Raw genomic sequence first — 16,464 nt, 5'->3', positions numbered from 1 at the left:
TTGTGTTTGTGACCGGTGCTGATGTGCCAAGAAACAACAGTGAAGGGTTTGTGGATGATCTCTTCTTGTTGTGTTGCTGCTTTCTTTTCCTTTTATTCAGTGGAAAGGTAGACAACCAAGTCCAGATGTTATTTGTTAAGGCCTTCCCTGCCAGTTGTGTGTACATCTAGGTGTGTGTGCGTGTGTGTGTGTGTAGCTGCCAATTGCAGCTAGTTAAAAGGAAGCTGTCTGCTTTAACAGCGGTGGATGAATTCCCAGGCAGCCTGTAGTGAAACCTGTTAAAGGAAGGGGAGAGGAGAACATTTAAGCTGAAGTGTTTACCTTTACTGGCAGCATCTGTGTGTTTCTGTGCCTCCCCCCCGTCTCTTGTTCCTACTCCTCTTGGTTCAACGGGTTCAGGACATGTGCCTCTCTAAAGCTGACTTCTGTTTTAGTGCATGACGGCTTTCACTTTGGTGCTATCACAGCAGCAGCTAGCAAAAAGTGAAGTCAAGCTGAGGCTGAGGTTCACTTATGGGGTACACCATAATGTCATCATTACACCGTGAATAACAACTTTTTCTCTCTAAATACTTGACACATTACAGAACTATAATTTTAGTACATTGCATGAAACGATAACTGGTATTTTAAGAGTTGTTTGAAAGTGATTTGAATTAATTTGGCTTATTCACATGCTTTATGACAGCCTCTTTTTAGTGGATGAAGTCTTCAGTGTGTGAGGGTGAATATGGAACCTTTACTGTTTGTGAAGTGTGATACAAGTAAGGAATAATGGATGGTTAGCAGCTAGGTATGGTCTATGGTGTCAACAAGCAGGAACAAAATGTGCCTCTATTACAGGGATTGATTTGACATATCAGTTTACCTCTGGCATTGTAGTGAAAGTTAAGAGAGAAAGAAAGGTACTTTATTATTGAAACAAAATTCAATTTTTTCACTCATGCTATTTTTTGGACATGCTACACATACATATATACATACAAATGCACACACATGCAGTGAACATGCTTAGGGAGAGATGTCAGAGTGAGGATACTGCCGACAACCAGCGCACCCAGAGCAGTTGGGGGTTCGGTGCCTTGCTCAAGGGCACATCGGCAGTGCCCAGGCAAGTGAACCCGCACCTCTCCAGCCACCAGTCCACTTGCCAAACTTCGTCCATATTGGGACTCAAACCGGCGACCCTTCGGTTCTCAAGCCAAGTCCCTATGGACTGAGCTACTGCCGCCCCGTAGTCAAGGGGTTTTGACCAATACGAACCAAGCATCTTGCACAACTAGAAGAGTGGTTGGAAAGCTGGGTAATAACTGATTATTAACCCTCCTATTATCCTTGGGTTCAATTGGACCCCATTCAATGTTTAACGTCATTCATATTCCATGACTTTCCCTAATTTAATTGGGACAACTGGGAAAACATAAAATTAAAATGTTGATATTTTCCAATTTCCTGTAAAAAGGGGTCAACTTGACCCCAGGCTGTATTAGCTGTAAATAACATAAGAAATATCAACATTTTACACACATTTATTTTGGATGATATTGAGGTCACTATAACCAAGGACACTTCCACATGTGACTGCAGGAGCTGGGATTGAACCGCCAACCTTTATATTGAGATATAATATTTCCAGCCACCATGTCTCTAAAGACATTCAATGATGAGTCCTGTGTCGTACGTTTTGATAACATAGAAACAAGGCAGGGCTGACGACAGCATGGCAAACTCTGTTTTAAAAATAAAGTCCTTCTGAAGGCTTTAAATTGTGTTTATGCTTGAAATATATTTTATTTAAAGGGCTTTTTAGGTAGTCAACAAGGAAACATAAAGTACCCGACACATAAACCTGGGTAACAATCAGTTTCTGGAGGTTGAAATTACTGGAGTCAAATTGACCCCAAGGATAAAAGATGTTAGGACATTTGAGGGTAACAGGAGGGTTAAAGAACCCTATTCACATTAGTATTACCCGGGGACCTCTGTTAATGTGTAATAAGTGTGGAGGAAGTCTGTGTTGCATATCCCTTTGCGTACCGACCGTGTGATATGAATCCTGTCTGAATCAGCATCTCAGTGATTTGGGGTCATTTTCTTTCTCTGCTCCTTTTCTGATGAATACTGATGGAGGTTGAGTTGGACGTTGAAACGATGGCTTTGACAGCATTTGGGTGCAAATTGAGCTGAGTCATTTGGCTACAGAGTACAGAGACCCGTTCACAAAAAGAGCAAACTAAAATCCATCAAAACATGTTAAAGATATTAAAGAGTGAGAGGATGGATGGAAAAAGTTAATTTTCTATCCTTCAAATTGGTTAATATCCATTGTAGTGCGAACAGTCTTTGTAATGTTGCACTCAGGAAGTGTAAACCACATTGCTTTTTTATATAGAATTAAAAAAGAGCTCAGTACTTTATCTGTTGATACTTGGCAACCATTAAATCATCCATACAGACACTTTCAAATCAATATCTCTGACAGGGGGGGCAGGGGTGTGGCTCACTACAAACTAGCTTATAAACTTTATCCTAAAGTAACGCACGTTCTCTGTGGAATTATCAGATGGGGATGTCATCTTCTTTGAATCAGTTCCCAGCAGGCTGTACGCTGTGGAGAGTGATGTTGCCCCAGAGACAAGGTGGACTTCGTTCAGCGCCTCAACGTTTTCAATCAGAAATGTCAGTAAAGTCGAGTAAATTATAGACTTCACTTATCCAGTGGGAACGGGCCGCTCCAAACACTGACGTCAGGGTGTAATTATCAGATGACCAGAGGTCCCCAGGTGATACTAATCCCGTGTGAATACTGCTTTTGACATTACAAGGTAAAAAAGTGAAGTTCTACGTCTGACAGACATTAAGATTCAACAGTAAACACATTATCATCTTTAAAACACCTGTCCTTTCCATCAAGAAGCAGAGAAAAGCAGGACTGGATGAGCCAGAGGGGTGCACACACACACACACACACACACACACACACACACACACACACACACACACACACACACACACACACACACGCACACGAAGGGTCTGGGCCTGCACAACTGAACTGATGACAGCAGGCAGGACTTCAAAAGGTGAGACATCCCATAACTCACATCAGTGTCCTGGCAAAGCTTGATTTTTCCAGCCAATCATACTTTAAGAATGCTGACGGTAAACAACTCCAGCTGATCTGTGTGTGGTGTGTGTGTCCTCACACTGCTCCGCATAGAACACGCTGTTCCACTAAGATAGGACTCATTTTAATTAACCCTGAAAAGAAACAATTAATCTGGTGCTCTCTTCGGTCACTTTGTGCCTGATCAAGGTTACTATCAGGAAGCTCATTTCAATGTGTCTGTTTTAGGCATGCTGTAGATGTTCACATTTGAACCCCTGAGTGGCAACAGCAAAAAAAAAAACACTAAAATCTCAAAATACTTTAAGGTGTTTTACACCTAGTTGGGGTATTACAGTGTGGAGTTGTGAGGAGAGTATACACCATGGAGACTGCTTCTTTGTTTGATAGTGTAATTCTTGAAGGTGCTAGAAGATCATTTTAAACTCTCATATAAAGTGTAGTTCAAAGTAACAGTGTCCTGAGTTGCCGCTGCTTTGCAGACGTATCCCTGCTTGCCCTGTATGATGTGATCTCTAACACACAATCACAGTCTGATTCACAACTGCTGCATTGAGAGGAGTTTTCCCAGTGAGCATGCTCAGTATGATGGCTTAGTGGTTGGATGAGACTTAAGCCTCCTGTTATGTTTGTTTCTCTGGAACAGCAATAATGTTCCTGGGTCAATTTGACCCGGGGCATTTTCAATTATCCAAAAAATCCCAATAAACATTTTTTTTAAATCTAATTTTTATCTCCATTACTAACTATTTAAATCAAGATTTGGTCCATTGGTGTTCTTTAATTCTCACAGATCATGGTTCAATGAGGACAACTCACTCATTTTTCATTAAAATTAATGTTAAAACTTTTTAAATCTACGTTTGAGAGCCCTAAATACAAATAAAATAGCTTTACATGACATAGGTTTTTATTTTTTTTATTTTAAATTTTAAATTTTTTAATTTTTATGAAGTGGTGTTGAATAATTAACACCTCTTCTATCACATGCTGCCCAGATTTGTATGCTGCATTAAGCTGGTTTGGAAGGCATATATTGCCTAAAATAGACTTTAAAAAGGGTCAATTTGACCCACAACATAACAGGAGGGTTAAACATCCTAAACATATTATTGCATGCACTGGAGTGCTGCAGTTCACAGTGAAAAAATAAATGACGATTGAAGAGTCAGAACTGTTCTATGTTTCCAGTGTTAATACATTCAGTTCAATTAGAATTGGTGCCTTTAGAATATTGATGTATTTGCATCTTTGCTAACTCTATCTGATCTGTGTTCACCATTAAGAGCGGGCAATTAGCCTAAATGTTTTCAGTATTGTCCAAAAAAAATCTATAATTTGCATACTTAGTTAAAGGCACTATGAGGAGTTTTTAACTGGCTGAGAAACAGACTGAAACTGATACTGATGCCTCTTTATGACCCTCAAAAGCAAACAAGACCATCTACAACAACACTGATACCTTCTCTGTCGTCATTTTAATGTCTAAAACTGCTCTGAGGGGGTAGGTGTCAGGTGTCAGAACAGATGATTGACATCTCGCTTTGGAAACACCCTTTTTTGGCTGTTTTCATTGCAAATAATCACATTGTGCGATCAATCTAAATGTTAAAAGACAACAGGACGAGGTTCTTGTCTGAAGACACTTATTTTGCATGTACAGGACAACAGATAAGAGGTATCACTTTGTCCACAAGGGGGCGCCAGAATCGATACAAACTAAAAGTTCCTCACAGCAGGTTTAAAATACTAATAATACACAGACACAGCTTAGCTTCAAATATTAACTCCATGAAAGATGAACATTAAAACTCTGGTTATGGATTATGTCAATTTCAAGCGGCAACCTCCGGCCGCAAGAGTTGAAGCCAATGTGGAAGTGTTAAAAACTGCAGTTCATCGAGTGTCCACATGAGGCTGGTTCTGGAAGCACCAGAAACCACATACACACCAATTCAAAAACACAATCTTTACAGCAGAATGTTTACAGCTGGTTAAAAGATCGAGTGTCGTCTGGATAGCTCATTTCTCTATTGGCACAAGATATTGAGATTACCATTATTCATACAGTCTATGGTCAATTTGACTTCAAGCTGATTTATTTATAATTATAAACTTGTAAACCTAAGATTATGTACAATACTCACTTGTTCTCGCACTCAGGATTAATGAGGTAAACTTGTGACATGGGTCTTGCATTGCTGTAATGTGTAAATTAAAGCAGATGTATTCAGTTTTATCCCATCTTTGTACTTCTGCTCTCTCACTCTCTCACTCTCTCTCTTTTTGATTTTTTTGTAGATGCTAAGAAAATAAATAAAACCTCCACACTTTTTATAAACCACCGTTTTGGCTGATGGAGAAGTCTGTGTGAGAATTTAATACAGCAAGCTGTCAGCTGCGTCTCCATATTGGAAAACCACAGTGAAAAACCAGAACACTTGACCATGTAGCCAGACCGTGGTATGAATGACACTGGAACTTTTTCTCATGCCAAAAGATTAAAGATTTGCAAACTTAATCACAAACAAGTTGACCATACATTGTGAATAATCACCGTTCATTTCAGCATCAAACTTTTAGTTACACATGCACTCTATCCTCCAAATTGGCTACCTGAAATATTTGATGCCCACCCAGGAACCATCAGGCTTGAATTTCCTGCTGCAAGAAGATTTACTGATTTCGCTAAGTAGACAGATTTACAACGGCTCCCAACTGAACCTTTAACAGTCTACGAATGTCATCTCAGGATAAGCAGGCTGGCTCGTGCTAGAGAAATGAAATGCAGGATCATGTTCCTTAGATGGTGGGAAGAACAACCTGTTACAACAACTGAGAGAAAATACATTTCAATATGTTTTGAGAAACCTTAAGCTCTTCAGAATGTGCTCGTTTTCTCTTGCCAATACTTCAGTTGTCACTTCCAAGACGGGATGAATCACCTTCATGTTCCTTTTGAGATTCAAAGTGTCAGTCACCTGCTGTGCTTTGCTACAATCCTCAATCTGTTCAGTATAAAAAAAAGACAGATTTCTCTTTCATCACATTTTTATCTCGCCAAATGTTGAGCACTGGAGACTAAAATGATTTTGATAGATAACCGTGCTGGAACCCATGCTATGATGAAAAACTGCTTGTTTTTCAGACACTTTTTTGCACTAAATCAAAGGTATCCGGACTGCAGTATGGATGTAGTCTTCTTAGGAAGGATGTGCATTTATTCAGAGGATGTCTGGTCATAAAAGGCCTCAAAGGGCCAAGGTTGGAACCTGGGCAGATGGTCATCATGGTAAAACATCTCAGGAATCAAGCCTACTGGGAGTAGTAATTATAGTTATGACTACTTCTTTAATGGGGGTACTCAAATTGTATACAAATGAAACATTACATTTGCATGGATTCAAATTGAAGTTCAGATTTTTGAATAAGACGCAGTGATGTAACATCTGAATACTATACATATATATATGAAAACTATAAGTCTACTCATTGTTTTCAAGCTGACATCATTCAATCTAACTTTAAAGAATAATATTTACCAGAGGGTCTGAGGTAAATGGTTGCAGGTGTTCTTATAAGGAAGAGGAAATCAATGTGTTATGCATGTTATCTATAAACTCTGGTTAATACAGGCCAAGCTTGATTACTTGTTCATTTAGCTGCGATCTGACCATGTGAGCATTGGCCCACTGGAACCGTTACTGAAGTATAGCGCAGCTTGAAGCAGCAAGACTCACAAGATCTCAAAGCCATGCAAGATCTCCACAAGATCATGCAGCAGGAGTATCGAGGTCACACAATAACAACAACGTATACACAGAGAACAACATACTAACAGGTTGCAATGTCTTTGTTCAGTTGATTTGCTCTTCATGTGGATATTATTCTGTGATGTCTAATCTGCCATTGGTGAGTTGCCTGATGTGATTAAAGGGCTCATTTTTCTCAGGTTAACCCTCCTGTTATGTTCGTTTCTCAGGAACAGCAATAATGTTCCTGGGTCAATTTAACGCAGGGCATATTTAATTATCCAAAAGTATCAGAACCCCAAAAAATCCCAATATTTCAAAAAAAAAAATCTCATTATTAACTCCATTACTAACCATTTAAATCAATATTTAGAGCAATTGTGTTCTTTAAAGCTGGGGTTGGTAATCAGATTGAGATACACTTTTTGTTATACTGGTTAAAATGATCTTTATGTCCTGATGGCAATCAATACATAATGTGTTCTTAAAAAAGAGCGAAAAAAAACTGTTATCTACAGCTGGAGTAAACCTGGGAAAACACCAACCAATCACCGTTTTTTGGGTGCCAAAATTTTAAACCATTCAAATCCCGTCCTGCCGTTCTGCCCGCCTCCTGCGCGTACAATTCCCCGGCGTGCACTCCGAGTCTCCGTCTCCTGCCTCTGCTTCCCCTGACTCTACTGACTGCCCCTCTCGCTCCACCTCGGACCTGTCCCCTCTGACCCGATGAGGGGCTTTGCTCAGGACTGTAGTCCGGATCAGAGTCTAAAAAGCTCTCACCACGGGGGCTCTGACAAGCAGAAGAGTTAATGACATTTAGTAAGTCCTACAGAAATGTAGATGTACTGTAGCGCTGTAGGGATGACGAGCCGATTCGTGAACACGTTGAGTTTTAATAACCGGTCACTGTCGGCCGTGATCACGCCAACAAACAAAACAACAATCAATGTTTGAATGAATGAAGAACTTCTCCTCTTGTCTCTCCTCTCTCCCGCTCACGCACTCTACACCTCTCCTGATGCCTTCACTGACTGTCAACACTGTAGGAATTAACAGCATCTACACTGAACACGTTTAACAAACAGTAGAGCTTTTACAGTATTATATGTGTTATAACTTTTCTCCTGATATCGTGTCACCAGTACAACTGGATAATGCTAGCATGACAGTTGTGAGTACTAACAGCAGCCATGTTTGTTTGTGTTTTTAACTTTCACTATGATAATGTTTTGGTGAGGACCGGTTTTGAATCAGTCACCATCATATGGTCGCAAGTCAGCGGCGCTCGTGCATGTGAGCGGGGGGGGGGGGGGGGGGGGGGCGTCGTTTTGGAGGAGCTCTGAGGGAGGAGGGGAGGGGTTATGCTACATTCAAATTCATGCTAGTTTTCCGAGACTGCCAACCCCAGCTTTAACTCTAACAGATCATGATTTAATGAGGATATCTCACTTCTTTTTAATGAAAATTCATGTTAGAAGGGTGTGTGTGAGTGTGCGTGTGTGTGATAGGGGTGCAATATGTCACACAGTTGCAAAGAAACAACTAGTATTTGACGCTTCTTACCCCTTTTAGCCTCCACCTTGACTGCCGGGTCAAATTGACCCACAAACAGTATATCTATAAACATGCAGGGGGGTTTGCAAATATGTGAAATCCACCATTTTCATTTTGTATGTTGGTTTCACCTATTAAGCCAAGCAGAAGAAGTTTCATACCGGAAAAATATGTTTAACAATTTTTGGGGGATTTTTAAACTTTAAAAAGGGTCAATTTGACCCGCAACATAACAGGAGGGTTAAAGTGTGTTTAATGTTTATAATTTACCAGAGACCAGTGGAAATGTTATGTTTACACCTGCATGACCAGAGAAAGGTTATTGTAATACTGCTTTTATGCATTACAGTACAGCCAACGTTTTCACCACATGCTATTTCAAACCTGCAAAGAAAATGACTCAATGGAAATAAAACTAGATTCCACAAGCTCCACCATTTCTCAAAATGTCATCAGTCACGTCACAACTCCTGAACTCAAAGCCCAGAGTATTCAAACATGATGTAGGATGTTAGTGTTTGAGTGGATGACAGTAATAAGAAGTTGTTGCAAACCAGTGCCTTCTTTTTTGCAGCTACTTGAGAAGTCTTTAATAATTTTACGATGCCTCTCCAGTAAAGAGAGTATTTAGAACAACCATCCTTGGTATCCAGAGGGGGGGGGGGAAAGGCAGGTTTTTCATATTCTGTTTTCTTGGGAATTTTGAGTTCATAGTAACCATTCTTGGGGGTGAGATGTTGCTCTTTATCTCTGCCAAAATCAATTTAATTTCTCAAGCTGTCTTTCAGCAATCAAAGCAATAGAGAAAGATGTTGCAGTGTGTATGCTTGTAAGTCTCTGGCCTCGACTCATGTCCATAAATATCATGGCAGAACACCGTGTTCACAGGGTTACACATCTCCTGACTCCTGAGATATTTGTTTTAGTCGATTAGGTGAACTTTCTGATCCCCAGGCCAGCAGGCCACCCACAGAAAGTCTTCCTCCTGTCTTGACAGTACCCAGCGGGTTCCTCAAGCTGTTTTGAATGTGCTGTACTGCAGTTCTGCTTCTTCAGGTGTTTTACTGAGACTGGCAGAAAAAAATAGATTTACAAGAAAGATTGGACAGATAAAAAAGTAGAAGACAGTTTCACACTGTTCTGCATCTCAGACCACCATTACCTTAGGCGATCCAAAGGCGCAATAGTATCCTCATATTTCCAGGCACCCATATCGGCACCAATGCTTTGTTTTAATGACTTTGTGTTTTAGCAGAGGCTTGTTAAAGGGTTCATGAACAGTTGGTTTTGAGCCAGTCTTCTCTTCTTTTAACACAGCTTTGCAACAGTCAGGGAGTGAGACTAGACAGAGATATGAGTATGAGAGAATGGATCACCCATCTGTGCTTGGCCAACAATTTTCCAATCACAGTCCGTTTGACACTGCCAAAGGCAAAATACGTGACTTGACTTGACATCAGCGTTTGAGTAGAGGCCAAACATGCAATATGGTTCAGGAGAGCAATATAATGGATTATCTGGATAGCTGTTTCTTAACAGTGAATTCCTGCCTATCATTACTTGTGCTTTTGTTTTGGCCATCATTTTTGTTAACATTGTACACAGAACGTCTGAGATCTCAATGTACTTCATTCTTTTATCTCTCAGATGATCAGGCAGATTGATACAATGAAAACTGTTTATTATATCAGATTATCTAAATCACTTTGTTTTGAGGTCAAAAGTTACTGAGGGTGAACATGACTCGTCTGTTTTTGTAGAAAACTGCAAAACTTTGGAAGGTATAATCGATTCAAGTTAAACCGGGGGTTGACCTTTGACCTGGGATGCTTGTTTACAGACACTTTGGGTTGTATTGCTCATCTTTGATTCCCCTTTAGAGAAGTGTACCTCTGGGCTCATTCAAAACCTGTCCAATAGCCTGCACCGCTTTGGCTGTCCTGAGTGTTGCCTTTTTCAGAGATATTGTCCCATGAGTTTTATGAAACCACACCTAAACCTACGCCGGAAACATTCTTTTAACATCCCATCGGTGCAGCTTGATGTGACTGTCCTGATGATTCTTGTAAAGCAAGGCTGAAATAGAACAAAATTGTGAGAGCCCCATAAAGTTGGCCCTATTTGAAATTTGATATGAGCCCGCTTCTATTTGAGAGCTGCAGAGCAATGTCCAGAGCTGTCGTTCTGCAGCAGCATCTGCACTTGTAGTGACAAACTACATCCGGTTTGTCATGCACAACTTCCAGGCATTACTCGCAGAAATACAGCACTGCAACTTTAATGTCACCGACACATTTTAACAGCAACAGTCCCATGAACCTATGCTCTAATATGTTATATTATAAGTCCAAGCAATTGGGTCGCTACAATTTTGATTTTAATCTATCCTAGCAGACAAGGTGCAGACATGAAACAGACGGTAAGATCATCTGCTTCTCCCATCTTTCAAAATGGTGCCACAATGTTCTAGGACTTTACGCCTCACAGAGCTCGTTGTAAGATTTAGGATGTAACTTGTTGATGTTAGAACTATCTCAGCCGGGGAACTCCCTAAGACGGCAGCAGAGGGTAAACTAAGCCTTACATTTGAAATGATGTTCAAACTTAGCTATGTTTGAATTTACACATAGAGGGTGCAACCCAGTGCAGGTTGTTTATAAATGCATCCATGGTGGTTGTTTGTTCCTGCCCTAACTCACAATCCGTGCTTCAACAGACATACAACACAACAATTTCATACATCCTGATACATCTTCATCCAATGCCTTCAGTCTACCTTTTAAAAACATTCAGAGTCCAGCTCCCTCAAACCCAAATCCTCCAGGCAGATTCCAGGCTGCAGTGTACTTAAAAACACTTCCCCATTTCAAGAAGCTCTCAGGGGGACAGAGAGCAAAAACAGGTCTTGTGAATGGGTCACAGAGCGGAGACTGTAGCTTCAGCATTTTTTGGTATTCATAAAATTCCATAAATAACAGGGAAGCAAGTTAAGAACTGCTCTAATTCTTACACACTGACATGTTCTTATTTTAGAATATGTCAGTGATTTGGCCGACAGGTGGAAGATGCAGGCCAGCCAACTTGAGCAAACAGGGAGCAATGATGAGTCAGGGACTTAAGATGTGTGATGAATCACTTTGCTCCATGGTAAACAGTATCCAGAGAGTGGAGGCATTGAGATGATGCATGAATATATAAAACATCAACGTAGTCAATCAATGGCACAAATGTAGCAGCAGCAGCAAGTCTTTGTTGTTAAGGAAAATGTGATTTTTCTGACCCCAGTTGAAACTTCAACTTCTTTACGAGTTGCTGGTTCTGCAGCTTGAAAAAACAGGGAATCATTAACTGAGAATCCTCATGATTTATAAGAAGATACAGCTGAACACAGGTGCAGGGAGTTTGCCCCTGAGTTGTGAACATCACCAGTTTTATTTTATCAGGATTCAAGATCAGACTTATGAAGGGTGTCTTGCACACTAGTGTCAAAAGCATCTTGTAACATACTGTGTTTGAGCAGAGCACGTAATTACGGTTTCATCTACATATAATGTAACTTTACTTTGGGAACATTAAGACAAATCATGTTGACATGAATTGTAAACAGCAGTGGTCCTAAGACGGAGCCCTGGGGGACGCCATTTATTATTTCGAGCTTGTACAAAGAATTCACAGTGTGGTTAACATCATATTATAGCTTTGTTTAGTTTACACTGAAAGTCACAGGATGAAGCTTTAACCCTCCTGTTATGTTGCGGGTCAAATTGACCCTTTTTAAAGTCTATTTTAGGCAATATATGCCTTTCAAACCAGCTAAATGCAGCAGATAAATCTGGGCATAAAAAATCTATGTCATGTAAAACTATTGTATTTATATTTAGGGCTTTCCAATGTACATTAAAACAAGTTTTAACATTAATTATAATGACAAACGAGTGAGTTATCCTCATTGAACCATGATCTGTGAGAATTAAAGAACACCAATGGACTAAATCTTGATTTAAATGGTTAGTAATGGAGTTAAAAATTTGATTTGAAAAAATGTGTATTGGGATTTTTTGGAGTTCTGATACTTTTGGATAATTGAATATGCCCCGGGTCAAATTGACCCAGGAACTTTTGCTGTTCCAGAGAAACGAACATAACAAGAGGGTTAAGTTTGGGTTAAATAAGTTTGTTTGACCCATACACCCACTCGACCACCACCAAAACTATAACAACAATTAATACTACAGCAGCTAATGGTAGCCCTCTACCTTCAAGCATATGGGGGGGTGATTGCCTGTTGCAGCAATGACCAATTCAGTCGTGATTCAGTTGCACACTGCCTCCTCAAAGCACCCTTTATTACTGACTAAGTCATAAAAAGACCCATTCTAATAGCTCAACAGATTTCTCCTCCTTCATAATTAGAGACCTTAGCAATAGTCAGCTAATCAAATATTTTTTTACTCCTAGTCACAAGAAGAAATTTAGCCTTTAACAATTCTAAAATGATATTAAGTCCTATATCTCAACAGTTTTTGTTATAAGAGTTATGCAGTGTGTTGTGTTCAGTAGTTTCTATATTCAGAAATGAATGGGGAATAGTTCATGTAGGGATGCTATAAATGAAGACTGATGTCAAAGAAGTCAAATTGTTCAGATATTGAGAGAATTACTTCACAAATTTCCAAACGTGGTTCTCCAGTGTGGTCTCTCACACTGTTTCCTTTTAAAAACGCCTCCTTACATCCTAGACAGATATTCCAACCAGCAATTAATATGCTAAGTGGTGCAAAGCCTCACAATGTCACTTTTCATTTCCATCTCCGGCGTGTTTATATCTTTCACCCGTGTGTCAGTCTGTGCGCTGGGTAAACACTTCCCTCTGACAGCTGCTGCACACAATTTTTCATCGTCCTCTCTCTCTCACTGCCTCCGGGGCACTCGGCCTTCTGTTTACCAGCTGGTGGCACAAGCAGGGTCCACAGGGAAGACGTAGGTGACCACCTCAGAGCACCCATCACTCACACACACAGCACACATATTTACACACATGCAGGCACACACAGGGGGGAAAGCACAGGTGACCACCTCAGGGCGCCCATCACTTCACACAAATATATTGTATAAATACACACGCAGACAGGCACTGCTTGTGGAGCGGAGGGTCACAGATGACCACCTCAGAGCACCAATCACTTCTTCACCTTTATACACTTGGCTTTTTCAAGCAGAGGGTTTTTCCCCCGTCCAGTGAAACACACACCTTGGTGGCCAAATGCGTTCTTGACGTACGCACTGCCAGCTGGGAAAATATACCTCGCTGAGCGTGTCACCACCAACCAAAGCAGCAGGAAAGAAACCCTGAGGGGACTGGGGATGAAGGGGCTGGGGGTGAAAGTGTTGCTTTTCTCTCATGTTAAAGAGACTCAGGTGACTAAAGTAATTATCTGATTCAATACTGATTTCATATCAGTCATCCTCAAATTTAAGAAAGCCTCATTCCTCTTTAAAACAGAAATAAATCTGGGGCCAAACTCAAACCACTCAACACAGAACTCTGATTAACACTTAAAAATGAAGTATTGTTCAGTTTATTTTTATTTTATGAACAGAAATATTCTGTGAAACTTGGCCAACACCATCCACCCATCTATCTAGTATCTATATCACTCAGATAATAATACATAATAATACATTTTATTTATATAGCACCTTTTAAAAACAAGTGCTTTACAGACTGCAAGACATAGAGAGTGAAAACACTAAAGCACATGACAAAGGTAAGGAAAGCTAAAATGAGTGAAGTAAAAACAGTAATAAAAAACATGCAGAAATTAAAAAGTGTGTTTTTAAAAGAGATTTAAAAGAGGAAAAGGATGTGGCTTGCCTGATCTCCTCCGGCAGGTCATTCCAGAGTGACGGGGCCCTGACTGCAAAGGCCCGGTCGCCTCTGGTTTTTAACTTCACCCTTGGGAGTTCCAAGATGGACCTGCTGGAGGATCTCAGGCAGCAGTTGGGGACATACATTTTAAGGCAATCACTTAGGTACTCAGGGGCCAGTCCATTTATTGCTTTAAAAGTGAGAGTTAAAATCTTAAAATCAATTCTAAAACCCACAGGCAACCAATGAAGGGAGGCTAGAATTGGTGTGATGTGTTCCCTTTTCTTTGTGTCTGGCAGCGGCGTTTTGGATTAACTGGAGTTTTGAGAGGTTGTGTTTGCTTAGGCAGGTGTAGAGTGAGTTACAATAATCTAATCTGGAAGTGATGAATGCATGGATGACAATTTCTAGGTTATGGTGTGAAAGGAAGGGCCTGATCTGAGAGATTTGCATAGCTGATAGAAACAAGACTGGACTGTGGTTTTGATATGTTGGTTGAAGTTAAGGTCTTTATCAAAGGTGATGCCAAGATTCTTGCAGTGGGGGGGTGACAGATGATGGAGTTACGGACACTCATAGCTGTTGTTGGGTAAGAGTCGGGGAACACCATGGACAGAGTGACCTACAGCAATTCAGAACAAAAATACGTCTTCATTGACCAAAACCATTTGCAAGTCAAGTAAGTAAGTGCAAATAAAACATATTTAAATTAAAAATGAATAGCTTTATTTTATTTATTATACATGATGTCTTGTGGCTGACTCGTAGCCCCTTCACACCCTACAAGAAGGCTGCAGCCCACACATTGAGAAACACTGTCCTCCACTTGACCATTGGTTGTCTGTGCAGCAGCTCATTCTGACCTATGTTGCTTTTGTATTCTAAAGTGGCTGAAAAGCTGAACACAAAGTAGTGATCTGTATCTGGGGAAGCCTTTCCCTCTTACTTCATTGGCAGATGTCCATGGTGTTATTGGATGGAGCTGTCAGAAGTGGAAGTCAGGGATTTTCTGTGTAAGGTTCCTGCAGCTTATATGAAAGGTTGCAACTTGACCTGCTTTAGCCTCCATTTGAAACATCGACAGTGATCCACATGTAGCTTGATAGTTTCAGGAACACACCACTTCACCTCTGCCCTGTTGTATCTGCAGAGCTACTTGTCTGTCATTGGTTATTACCACAAATGCATGCCAAAGTCATTCCTCTAATTGAATTTTATGAATTGTAAAATAGGGAAAATAGTGCAGTAGCTCTGAAAACACACTCAATGATTATTCATCCAAAGTTCTCTCTTTTTATTCAAGTTTGGACTGTAAACTAAAAATAGAGTGTTGTAAAACTGTCTTACACATGAGTTTCACATCATTCATATTTTATTGGTTTTTTTTTCAGATTCCGACACTCACAGTGTGTGTGTTGTTTTCATAACCTTGTAGATGATTCAGAGGCTTTTTTTAGACATTGAAAAGTTTTATACATGGATTACACTAAAGGTTTAGGAGGCAGACCTCAATGTGAGGGACCATTTTGTTCTCCTGCAGCAGAACTCTGGTGTTTTTCAATCTGCTGGGGAAAAGTAGGTGTACTGTGAATGAGTAACACTCCTCTCTCTCTCAGTATCTACTTTCAAGGTGCTCTTGAACATCCATCTGCAGCAGGAAATTTGGCTGAATGGACCAAATGTGCATAAATATATCAGTCTATCTGGAGCATGCTCTTCTGTTACCTGTCCTGAAATGAGAGTTAATGGCTGTGTTGATCTTTTTTTTTAGCAATAAAATCTACTTGTCCCTGTTTTTGATATATCTTTAAAGAAATAATGTTGTCCTCAACCCCAATCCAACATGTTCCTAACCATTGTACCATGAAATTTAGAGGCGGCTGAAATGTACCCGACCTTTCAGTCAGGACAACCCCTACCTGTGGGGAATATTTGGACTGGAAGTGCGTGTAGAGGTGGAGCAAAACTCTGCTCATCTGTTTTACATTTTGTTACTATGTCTGATTACAGTGCAGCAGAGAGCTACGTCAATGTCAAATTACATTAATCTGAGCTTCCAAAGTAGACATAACAGGCATGATGTTGTACTGTATGTACTCTGTTTGGCCCAAGGGGATGTTATGTAGGCTTGTCCTTATCCTACCTCTATGTTATTCAAAAAC

The 16,464-nt window shown here is 40.3% G+C and overlaps 1 protein-coding gene across 1 annotated transcript in view; it reads left to right on the top strand.

Annotated features, from left to right (window-relative positions):
* astn1 (astrotactin 1) overlaps window positions 1–16,464 on the top strand; it is a 616,195-nt gene that overhangs the window by 582,955 nt on the left and 16,776 nt on the right. The gene's annotated exons all lie outside the window — the stretch shown is intronic.

The sequence above is a fragment of the Notolabrus celidotus genome, chromosome 15, assembly GCF_009762535.1.
Source record: "Notolabrus celidotus isolate fNotCel1 chromosome 15, fNotCel1.pri, whole genome shotgun sequence".
Taxonomy (NCBI): domain Eukaryota; kingdom Metazoa; phylum Chordata; class Actinopteri; order Labriformes; family Labridae; genus Notolabrus; species Notolabrus celidotus.
The sequence above is the reverse complement of the archived record's forward strand: the minus strand, read 5'-3'. Positions and strand labels throughout refer to the sequence as shown.